This window comes from Rhinichthys klamathensis, unplaced genomic scaffold (assembly GCF_029890125.1).
Source record: "Rhinichthys klamathensis goyatoka isolate OS25496 unplaced genomic scaffold, OSU_Roscu_1.1 h1tg000126l_1, whole genome shotgun sequence".
Taxonomy (NCBI): domain Eukaryota; kingdom Metazoa; phylum Chordata; class Actinopteri; order Cypriniformes; family Leuciscidae; genus Rhinichthys; species Rhinichthys klamathensis.
The window spans coordinates 127,281-139,712 of NW_026606663.1; positions in this window are offsets into that span (position 1 = coordinate 127,281).

Sequence of the window (12,432 nt, forward strand, 5' to 3'; positions counted from 1 at the left end):
AGTGAAAGCCTATTTTGGAGATTTGCAATTTAGTTTCTCAACTCCAGAATTCAGCACTACATGGCAATGCCTAGAGGTTGGAATAATGGCAGGATGCACCATTTCTCCACTGGCTTTTACCATGGCAATGGAAGTAATAATTAGGGCATCAAGATGGGTAGTAGGAGGAGAGCGCTTGGCTTCTGGGATGCGACTACCACCAATCAGAGCATACATGGATGACATGACAACCATGACTACAACAGTAGCCTGCACTAATCGGTTATTGGGTAAGTTTACAGATAATATTGAATGGGCACGAATGCAATTTAAGCCCTCTAAATCAAGGAGCATCTCGATAGTTAAAGGAAAGGTAGTAGATGAAACATTCTTCATTAATGGTGAGGCAATACCAACAGTTTCTGAGAAGCCAGTGAAGAGTCTTGGGAGATGGTACGACGGGGATCTAAAGGACACAGTTTGAGTGGGAGAAGTTAGACGACAAGCAGTGGAAGGGTTGAAGAGCATAAACAGCTGTGCTCTACCAGGCAAACTAAAACTCTGGTGCTTTCAGTTTGGTCTATTGCCGAGGTTGCTGTGGCCACTGACTGTGTACGAGGTTTCTTTGACAACAGTGGATAAGCTGGAAGCGTTAATAAGTTCATACATCAGGAAATGGTTGGGAGTTCCACGCTGCCACAGCAGAGTGGGACTTTATAGTAAAGGAATATTGCAGCTGCCAGTCTCTGCTTTAACCGAGGAGTTTAAGTGCGCCAAGGTCAGACTGGAAATGACCTTAGTAGAGTCACGCGACAAATGTGTAAGGGAGGCAGCCCCTGTGTTAAAAACTGGTAGAAAGTGGTCAGCAAAGAAATCTGTGGTAGACGCAAAGGCTGCCCTTCAAATTGATGATATCGTGGGACAGGTACAGCATGGAAGAGGGGGTTTTGGGCTCAGTTTAGCTCCTCCTAAATGGCACAAGGCAGGCCCAGCTCAAAGGAGGAAGCTGGTAGTCAATGAGGTGCGAAAGCAGGAGGAGAGGATGAGGTGTATAAAGGCCATTTCCCAGGCCAAGCAGGGAGAGTGGATGAGAGGGGAGAGTGTGGAACAACGCAAGATGGGCTGGCAAGACCTTTGGTCAATGGAAGAGAGTAGGATCAGTTTCCTTATCAGGTCAACATATGATGTTCTCCCATCACCACAGAACCTAAACCTCTGGGTAGGAGAGGATCCCTCTTGTCCTTTGTGTTCATCACCTGTCACATTAAGGCACATTTTGACAGGATGTTTAGTTGGCTCTTAGCCAAGGTCGGTTTACTTGGCGCCATGACCAAGTACTGCGATGTTTGGCTTTAGTATTGGAAGGCAAGCGTAACATGACCAATAAGTTGCCACCTGTTCTAGCAAAACATTACACACAGAACAGAAGACAATATTCCTCCGCCCAGGCGAGCAACCACCAAGAAAAGGTGTTTAAACCAATTCTCGCCCAGGACAACTGGAAGCTGCTAGGGACTGGAAAATACTGGCTGATCTTGATCAACTGCTTATTTTTCCACCTGAGATTGCCACCACTAACCTCCGACCAGATATTGTTTTGTGGTCTGGATCAGCACGCATTGTTCAACTGATAGGTGCCATGTGTGCCATGGGAGGATGCTGTAGATGAGGCATATGAGAGGAAGAAACTGTGGTATGCTCATCTGGCCACTGAAACAGAACAGCGAGGATGGAGAGTCCAGGTTTATCCAGTGGAAGTGGGTTGTCGAGGATTTGTGGCACACTCTACAACCCGGTTCCTCAGAGACGTCGGATTCAGTGGCCAAGAGTTGCGTCGCACAGTAAAGAACTTATCTGAAGCAGCAGAGAGGAGCAGCAACTGGCTGTGGTTGAGACGGAAAGATTCTGGCTGGCTGTGTACAGGCCGCCACGCTACGGTTTCGTAGAATTCTTGAAAAACTCGAAGAGTCTGTTGGTTTATTTGTATAGTTTGCATAGTAAGTACAGTTATTACGTTCCTGTGTATATTGCGTGACTGAGGGTTGGTGATTGGGCAGATATGGTGTTTTGCGGTAGGTAGTTTGCCATACGGAACCGTTGCCACTGAACCTACTTTAACGAAGACAGTAGGGCTCGACAGCCTTAGTCAAACGGGTTGGCGCGTATGGTTGGGTTGCGGAGAGATTGTGAGATTGTGGTTAGGTCACATGTGAACTACGAGGAAGGAGCAACCTCAGCAGCAGGAGGGATGTAAAGGTCAGTAAGCTGGGCTGAGTTGAGTGGGGGACAGAGGGGGGTGACTCTGGGACGCCAGAGTCACTGTCGAGCCCTCTTGAGGTGTCGTGGGCTAGTCGACGAAACACTGAGGATGGAAGGTGCCCACTTTAAGACCCTAGAGATGTCCCCTACTCGGCTCAATCCAGACGGTTGTCGTGCTGGTCCACTGGGGAGACCACACTCTTATTGCAGCCGTCTTGTGTGCTGACCCGCCAAGTACACTGCAGCCGTTAACGCCGGACAGAAGGAGATTCACATCACCATAAGGAAGGAAGTGTAAATGGATGGAGAAGCATAGGTTACTGTAAAGCTACGTCTTAGTTCGTGCTTATTTTGGCGAAAGCCGAGAACAAATCAGCATGAAGTTTTAACATCTACTCTCGTGTAATGGAAATCATAATTTTAGCCTATTATAATTTTAGCCTATTTTAGCCTATTATAGCTGCACTGCACAACATCAGGAAGATCAGGCCTTTCCTAACTGAGCATGCAACACAACTTCTCGCCCAGGCCCTGGTCATATCTAGGCTGGATTACGGTAATGCTCTTCTGGCTGGACTTCCATCATGTGCAACTAAACCTCTACAAATGATTCAGAACGCTGCAGCTCATCTCGTCTTCAACGAGCCCAAAAGAGCCCACGTCACTCCTCTGTTCATCTCTCTGCACTGGCTTCCACTCGCTTCTTGCATCAAGGTCAAGGCATTGACGCTTGCTTACAGATCTATCACAGGCTCAGCTCCCTCCTACTTTCACTCGCTCCTACGCGTTTACGTCCCTACCAGAAGCCTACGATCAGTCAATGAGCGACGGCTCGTGGTACCATCAGAGAGCCAAAAAATCACTCTCTAGAACATTCTCATTCACGGTTCCATGCTGGTGCAGAATCCCTGACAACATTCAAAAGACAACTGAAAACTCATCACTTCCGTGAGCACTTAACCTCATAAAAATAAAAATATACTTTCCTTTTCCCTTAATCCTCCCTTCTCTGGCTCATGCTACTCTGAGAAATGCCTCCACTTTGTATTTTAAGCACTTCTTGTGTTGTTTTTGCCTCTTCACGATGACTTGCTTTAATTTAGTTCTAATTTATAAGTCGTACTGCTCATAAAACATTCACTATTAGGCTTAAGAACCAATATAGATGGAAAAGATCGGGTACGTTTACACGACAATGATGTAAAAACAGAAAAGTTTTTCCTTTAAATTTTCGGCCTACAGAAGACAACATTGTCAAAACAATCCCTGTTGACACCGCGAAAACCGATGTATTATGCATGCCAGGCCAGTAGTTGGCGATGTCACTTTGTAAAGAAACACTATGTGCCTATGACTGAACATCTAATATGCATGACTTCACGATTTTTTGTAGTATAACGATAACGGACAATAAACTTTTAAAAAACGTGCACTTTGAAACCCGTTTTCAAAAGTTAGCATTTTCGAGCCCCCTAAACACCGTTGTCGTGTAATTGAAGTCAAAACGCATACATTTTTTTACGGTTTTATTTTAAAATGGTGTCATGTGAACAGCCCCTGAATCCAATAGTATCCAGCTGCAGACCCGCAGCACCACCAGTTTCAGAACCCCAGCGCCAGAACCGGAAGTAAGGGGCGGAGCTTACGTTCTAACACCAGCGCCAGGACCGGAAGTGAGGGGTGGAGCTTACGTTCTAAACCGAGTAACGCCACCTAACGCTTTGGAGCGTAATTTGCTTAGACACGAAACGGCATTATTACACACGAAACCATACTTTAACGTATTATAATGATACATTAAGGTATAGTACAATAAGCATTTTAAAACATTGATTTTGTGTAATATAATTCTATATAGTTATCCGTTTCATTGTATTATGAGTTACTTCCTGATCATGATGGTGAAAAATAATGCTTGAAACTTATGGTCATTTTATATAAAATATACTTTATTTCACAAGAACATGTGCAGCATGCATTTTTCTTTATGTAAAATAATGTCAAAAATCTAAAAAGAGAGAGAAAATCCGGCATTGTTTTAAAAGAAACCATAAAAATGTACCGTAGCATAGGCTACTTATTCAAATAATAGCCGAGTCCCAAATAGAAGATTGTCTCTTTTACACGCCTGGTGTGGCTGCAGGTCTGGGTAAATATAAGTCCGGTCTCAAATAGAGGTCGGGTCTGTTTTTTAGTTTCAGGTTGTATTAAATCTTCTAAAACCCGTCAGATCGTCCGCTTTTTGGCGGCCGCCAAAGCACATTTTTGTCCCGCCAAAGCCTATTTTGATCGGTGAGTGATGTAGAATAGAATGACTGCTGCGCATGACAGGGCAGAGCAGAGAGAGAGAGAGCCCTGGCCGCGCGCGCGCACTCTCACTTCTTCAAACAACACTTGCTCTTTATTTGTCACATACCAGTTATAGTTCATACAACGAGCAGTGACTCACTGTGTAATAAAAACATACCCTAAATATTATTTAAAAGGTGCAACAATTTTAAATATTTTTAAATACTTGCAAAAATAACCATGCTTGTGTCATTGTAAATAATTCCGCCCCTCCCTCACTTCCGGTTCTGGCGCTGGGGTTCTGGCACTGGGGTTCTGGCACTGGGGTTCTGAAACTGGTGGTGCTGCGGGTCTGCAGCTGGATATATCTCGATCTGAACAGCTGAAAACATTATACCTAATAGACAAGGTAAATAAATCCCATAACAGCGCTACAACAACCATAATGAAATGACCCTTCCCAATAGATAATGCTTTTTACCAGCAAACTCTCCTCTGTTCTACGTTTTTAATTTTTTAATTGGTGAGTCTCCGGAGGTTTGAGATTTAGTGTGTTGCTTTCTCGCTTTGTGACAACTAACCTATGCCACTCCCACACCATACACGCATCAAAGTAGCCGGAGCAACGTTTCTCTATTTTACGGATATGTTATTTCCCGCGAAAACAATCCCGTCAGGTCTAAAATATTAACACTTATTAGCTTACCACAGTGAGACAAAAACACGTTTTGGAAGAAGGATTAATGGTGTATTGACTCATTATTATAATTTTTTAACAAAAAAAAAGTAATATCTGCATAATGCCTTCAAAATATAGTAACTTTAAACATAATATTGAACACAATACAGTTAAAATTTGATGCTTTAGTATTTTAGTAAACATCAAAATAAGTGTACTTCTTAAAAGCACGACAAAAGATTATTGAAACATCAAAGTAACTTGACTTAAAGTAAAACTTTTAATTTGACATTACAAAGTGCACTTTTTAAAAGTGTACTTAAAGTCCCCCTATAGTCAATCATTTTATCGCTTAAAACTCGTTTATCACCAAAATGACAGTTAATCGTTTTTTCCTTGAAAAACATTTCTTCATGCCTTAAAATAGCTTGAATAACTCTACACCCTTGCCTCATTTAGTATACGTGGTTCTATGAATATGCACATTAGCCCCGCCTCCACTCACTCACACCAGCTCAGAGATCCACTCGTTGATGATCACATGTTGACGTAACTGGTTACAAGGTAGTTTGTGACGTCAGAAACACCAGCGATTTCAAACCATGTTTTTGAGACTGTCTTTGGTTCACTGCAGTTTTAAGGAGAAAATACTCAGCAATGGACTTATGAATTTACACATGGTTTATCTTAAAGCATATTAAAAACACCACATAGACATATAAACAACATTAAAAGCTTGATTTTTTATCACAGGGGGACTTTAAGTGTGTTAATAAACAGCCATGAAAGTGTACTTTTTTAAGTACAACTAAGTGGCCTTTTATTTCATTATTAGATCTGCAAGTATTTAAAAAAAAATAAGATTTGAGGTTCAGAGCACACAGTAGTGCCTCAGTGTGATTTTGGTACAGATGCCCAGAAGGCTGGTCACTCTCACACACCTACACTTCATGCAGGCAGTTCAACAGCCCCCTCATCAGTCAACACGCTCCCTGCAGGGGTTAAATCACTTTCTCTTGAATCATTCTTACTGACAGGCCAGAATCAGTCAGTCACAATGAACAATACTTGTATGCAGAACAATCAATCTAGCCAACAGCTCAAGGTCCAGATGACAACATCTGTGCTTCTGCAGTCACATAAAAGTAACACAGGAATAACATTGAATGCTGATTTTATGCAAAATGATATTTTATTCATATGTTATGTCCTTTGTAGAGGACACCAGGACTCAATTTCTTTTTAAATAAAAAAAAAACAATGGAATTTTTAAAACAAATCAATCAATTTTTAGGTTTCAGGATTTTATATACTACACTTTGTATAAAGATGATTCTCAACTATGTTATGAAAGATATAACAGAATTATTTGATATACCATTTTGCTTTGTTTAAAATGGCCATAAGGGGTTTTTATACAATGTATCTATACATTGTATCTAATTTGCATTATGATGTGTTCTTGAGGCAACATGTAATAAAAAAAGAAACGTAATAAGGGGAGTAATTGGCAATATTTTCATAATAATATCTGATATTTCATAGGAATATTGAAATTCCTTTCCCTATTCAGTTGTTGTGTCTCCCAACATGCATGATAAACATGATTTAAGTCCTGATGTCCTCTACAGTGTGCATGTATGAAATCGATGTCTTGTTTCGTAACAGACAGTCACATTTTGATTTGAACCCCCATAACATTTTCCTGAGATGTTTATTTATGACAAACAATTACATTTTTTTTTGTCAGATTTAAATTATAATTACAAAATATTATCATATTTCCATAAGAGTGTTAAATTTGATAACTAAATTAATGTCAGTCATTTTTAAAGTCCAAGGAGAGGCAGTTGTCATTGCAAAACTTCCAAACATTTGGTATCTCTGAAATGCCCTGAAAGTGCTCTTTACAGGACATCCATAATGTATGATGTGACATGTATGATGTCAGAGAAATTCACAAAAAATATAATGTCCTTCAGAGGACAAAAGTCTATTCCTGAGTCCCAGGAGGATAGGCAACCAGCATTCATGCCAAATTCACTTCAAATCACGTATTTCATACAGTTAGAAAATTGAAAAAGAATATATCCAAAAGTTAGACTTAAAGTCAAGGGTATTATTCATATATTAAAATAACAACCCTAATCTCAGTCTGAACTGTGAATAGAAGGCAGTAAGAAAGAGGTCAGATGCTGTGCTAATAGAGGATTAATGTGGGCACCTGCGTCACTGAATTGCATCTCTTCACAAGTCCAGTGCAAAACCAGACCACCAGTTTTCCAGACTAAATAAATAACACTGGCCTGCACCAAACATCACAAACGCTTTCCTGAAAACAAGAAATATTTTCCAAAATATGACCTGATATTTCCCCCCCAGTATCCTCTCTATGATGAGTACATTAGTAAGAGGAAAAATTTCACACAACACACAGCGAGGCATTTTAAGGTCATTTTTAAAAGCTCTTTTAGTTTTGAGCTCATTTGAATAATTTGGGAAAGATTCTAGTCCCTAAATAATCCTAACTGGTTCACATTTCTCATATCCATCACCTGTATTTACTGCTTTTCACTAAAGAACAGATGTGTTTTTGTCTTTCAGGAGTATTTCTCTTTATAAAACAGCCCAAATCATTGTGTAATTGAGGGAATGAAGGCAGGGATAAATATTCTCTCACTGACACAAACACATGATGCTCTCACAAGATGCTATAATTGTTGGCCAATTATAGCATCTTGTGAGAGCATGAACAACCTCACTGAGGTCTTTAATTGTAGTTGCATGCAAATATCTTAACATAAAGCCCCTTCAAAAACGGAAATAAAACATTTACTTCACACATAAAAAAAAGTAATAACATTCCATTGGTGGTATATTAGAAGTAAAGTTTAAATGTAATAAACTGTAATAAACCACCAGACCAAACAAGCACTCACAGCAGTGAGGCTGAAGCACATTCACAGTCTCATCACATATTCACAATAATCCCACTTATCTGATGACACACGGGCAGGTTTATGGAACCAGAATTCACACAGCAAGGATTAGGACAACACTACTTTCTCACAGCACAGGATACTTATCACAACTCACTATAATGTCAGAATCAGTCTACCTGAGAGATTATTATTTGTGCATTGTAATGTTGAGTTATGCTACATTAACGTAAATGGATACAGGAAACTACTGAAATACTGCATAGTTAGTGCTATTATGACTTATTATGTGAATATATAATATATCTACTTTTCGCACAAAGATTCTGAACGATTCCAGGGACCAGTTGTATAAACACAGCCGCTAAGTTAAGACTTTATCTTAAGAACTAGTCTGATCAATAAGCAATTAGTTAGGGCTAATCAGTCTTTTATTCTGATTCAAATAAGACCAAGTTAAAACAAATATGACCCATCTTGAAGATAAAAAATAGATGACTAGCTTGTAAGAAGTTTATGCAACCGACCTCCACGGACCCTGCACATACAGCAATTCTACAGACTTTCAAGGAATCCTTGAAAGATATAATGGGTTCTTCTCAATGGACTCTATGCTAAGTGTTACAAGAACATGTTTTACCTAGCACAAAATCAATCAAATCAAAAAGTTTTTGATGGACAATCAACCCAAATATGAAAATTCTGTCATCATTTACTCACCCTCACATGCTCCAAATCTGTACAACTGACTTTATTCTGCAGAACACAACAGATTTTGAAGAATGTTAGTAACTTTTTTCATTATATGGACAAATTAACATAGAGACATTTCTTAAAATATCTTCTATGTTCCAAAGAGGAAAGAAAGTCATACAGTTTTGGAATTACATGAGAGTGAGTAAATGGTGGCAGAATTAATTTTCATTTTTGAGTGAACTTACCCTCAGCTATGGGCAACTATTTGCTAATTCCAAAATTGTTTGACATTTAGTTTCACACTATTTTAAAGTGTTTATATTAGTGCTGGGCAACGATTAATCGCATCCAAAAAAGTTTGTAACACACGTGTGTGTACTGTGTATAATTATTTTGTATAAATAAATACACACACATGCATCTATATATTTAAGAAATATTTGGATGTATATACTGTATATATATATATATCTATATATATATAATGATCGTGATTTTAACGGTAAAACACTATAAATGCTAGTGAAAACTGTTAATTGGTTAACAGAAAGTTTTGGAAATGAAAAAGAACAAGTCATTGAAAAGTGAAAAACCGTAAATTTACATTCCCACAATTCCCTGCGTGACACTATACATTTGATGTATGTTTGTTGAAATAACTGTTTCTTCATCATTTTCTTAGTTTTTTTCTAATCAGTTATGTACATTAGGGTTTTATGTTACATTTAATGTTGTTAAATTCAAGTTTATTGCATTTTTAAAATTTCAACATATTACCATGAATGATGGTGTTTAGTGTATGTGTGAATGACACTGTGCAGCTATTAATTTTACTGTGGATAATTTGTTTGTGATGAGCTGTGACTGATCATCAAATCAAATCAGTTTTATTTCCAAAGCACATTTAATATTAACCTTGTTTGGCAAAAATGCTGTACAGTAGAGTAGAAAGAAACTAAATAAGACAAAACAAAACAAAAAAGAACAAGTTATGGTACACTGAACGCACTGGAGAAAAAAAAAAAGCGTTTTCAGCAGAGATTTGAATTCGGCTAATGTGGAAGCTGATTTAATATGTAATGGTAGTAGGGTGTTCCACAGACCACAGATCACGTGACTCTCATCTCGGTTATGATTGGTGACTGTTAGTGTATTACAATATTACAAAACAGATTTTAGTAGTTCTAAAGGTCAGTAAATTAACATCATATCAGATAACGATATATGGTTTATTGCTGTAAAATTATATAAGGTCTGTAAAACCTAAAATGTTGCTAAAATGTAAATTTCTGTTAACAGTTTACAGTATATATATATATATTTACATAATTTATATTATAAATATATTTGATATGTAAATAAATACAAATCTTAAATATATAATGCATATGTGTGTATTTATATAAATAAAATAATTATACACAGTGTAATACATTTATTTAAATACACTGTATAATGTCACGTCTGTTTTGGGTTTTGTTTCATGTCTCTTCTTTTGTAGTTTTGTTCCTGGTTTCTTGTCATGTGATTCCTTGCCCTCATTTGATTTTGCCATGTGTTTCCCGTTTATGTGTCTTGTTCTGATTGGTTGGTTTGGTCATGTGGTTCTTCAGTTCTGTTTCCTCATTGGTGTATTGTGTTCAGATGTTTCCTGTTAGTCATTAGTCATACAGCCATCATGTCCAATTGTTTCTTTGTCTAGCTTCGATGTTGTAATGTTCAAGTTCATGTTTGATTTCAGGTTTGTATTCCCGTTTATGTTTCAAGTTAAGTTATAGCCAAGTCAGGTCATTGTTGTGTTTTTTGTTGTTGTATTTTTGTATTGCTTTCATGTTTACTCCAATAAAATATGATGGTTATATGATAAATACAATGTGAATCTAAAATTAATTATTTGGTGGGGGAACTCTTATTTGATAGAGCATTTGATTGGACAAAAAATCTGTGTAGTGCTGGATGAGTCGTCAATATTTTCGGTCCGTTTTCCTGGAAAGATTCGGATGTTAATTCAATTCAATTCAAATGTATTTGTATAGCGCTTTTCACAATTCATATTGTTTCAAAGCAGCTTTACAGAAAGTGCATTTCAGAAATGTACATAGAAAAAATCTGATTTTTAGGTGGCTCAAAATGAAAAACAGGGGGCTGAAGGCCCCTAAATATGATCTACAATCACATATGATTGAAGAGTAAATAGGTAGCTGTAATAAAGCTATACTTCACATTGCACAAAATAGCTCTAGTTTGAATGGAAACAGGAAAAACTGAAAAGATGAAAGCAAGAGACACAAGGTCAGTCAGCATTAGTAGCCTAATCATTTCTGTGTGAGAGAAATATTGATCAGAACATGTAACAGTTAAGCAGACTCTGAAGCACAAAGGGTCTGACCAAAGATAGAAATCTAACCTCTACTACTTGTAGGTCATCTATTGTAGAAAAGGTGAAAGAATGGATTAGTTCAGCACTGCCAATTCAGTGACATGAATAGGTTTGATAAAATAGAACAAATGTATCCATGCATGCACTCAAAATAACCACAGAATAACTCACAAGTCATTAAGCTATATTACTGTCTCTTCGTAATATACTTGGTAACAGGCACAACAAAAGCCAGATAGAAGGAAAAAGGAGCCCGGGAACCAAATGTTTTATCAGTAATGTTTTGAATGAAAGACAGGAACCAATTAAAGACATGTCTATTAGTCCACAAAGATTGGTAAAATATCCAAGCATCTTTGGAGCAGTTTGGTTCAGATGTGGAACTCTGGACTACGGTATAGACAAAATAAGATCCGTGCACCTATTAAGTAGATTAAACCCTTTTCACTAAAAACGCTCGTTTCCTGCAATCAAAAAAGTTTTCAAGAAGAATTGTTTTAATACTTAGATGAAATGTGACTTCCATGGTCCCTGCAGCAGATTGAAGCCTACACTTAGCATGTTATTGGCAGCATGAAGACTTCCCATGCTGATTAGATTAATGCTCATTAAATCTTTATAAGTAATTCCAAATGGTGCGCTTTAAGAACAAAACTCTATTACACCGCAGAGGAAAGTACAGTGACTTAAAACCAACACAACCCCTCAGTCCCATCAGATTTCAGTTAACGCATAACTCCCCTGCCGATGATCAAACCATTTGCATGGTCGTTTTGTGGATTATGGTAAAAGATGCATCTTTTGCTTTCGCATGCCTTGAGAGTGTCTCGAACAAATGAGAGATTATGGCGACTGTCCATGGTTTGCTTCTGTTTTTCAAGAGTGCAATTTCTCACTGCTTGATCAGAAAGACAACAGAACAATGTCAGGTGATCCACCAGCGTGAGATATGCCCCTAGAATGGCCCACACTTACATTTTCAGTTGAATGGACAAGGCAACATTTCTAAGCGATATTGAACCACAGATGGCTGGTTTGGTGGATCGATGGCACTACATCAATACATTTTCATATCTGCAGAATACAGGCATCCAGAACATTATTGTACTGTAAGTAAGTTAGGAAACACAGCTGGTGCTAGTTTGAAGCAGTGTGAATGGCATTATTTTGATTAAGGGCATCTTACAAAAGAAAATCAGCTAGAGGCTTTG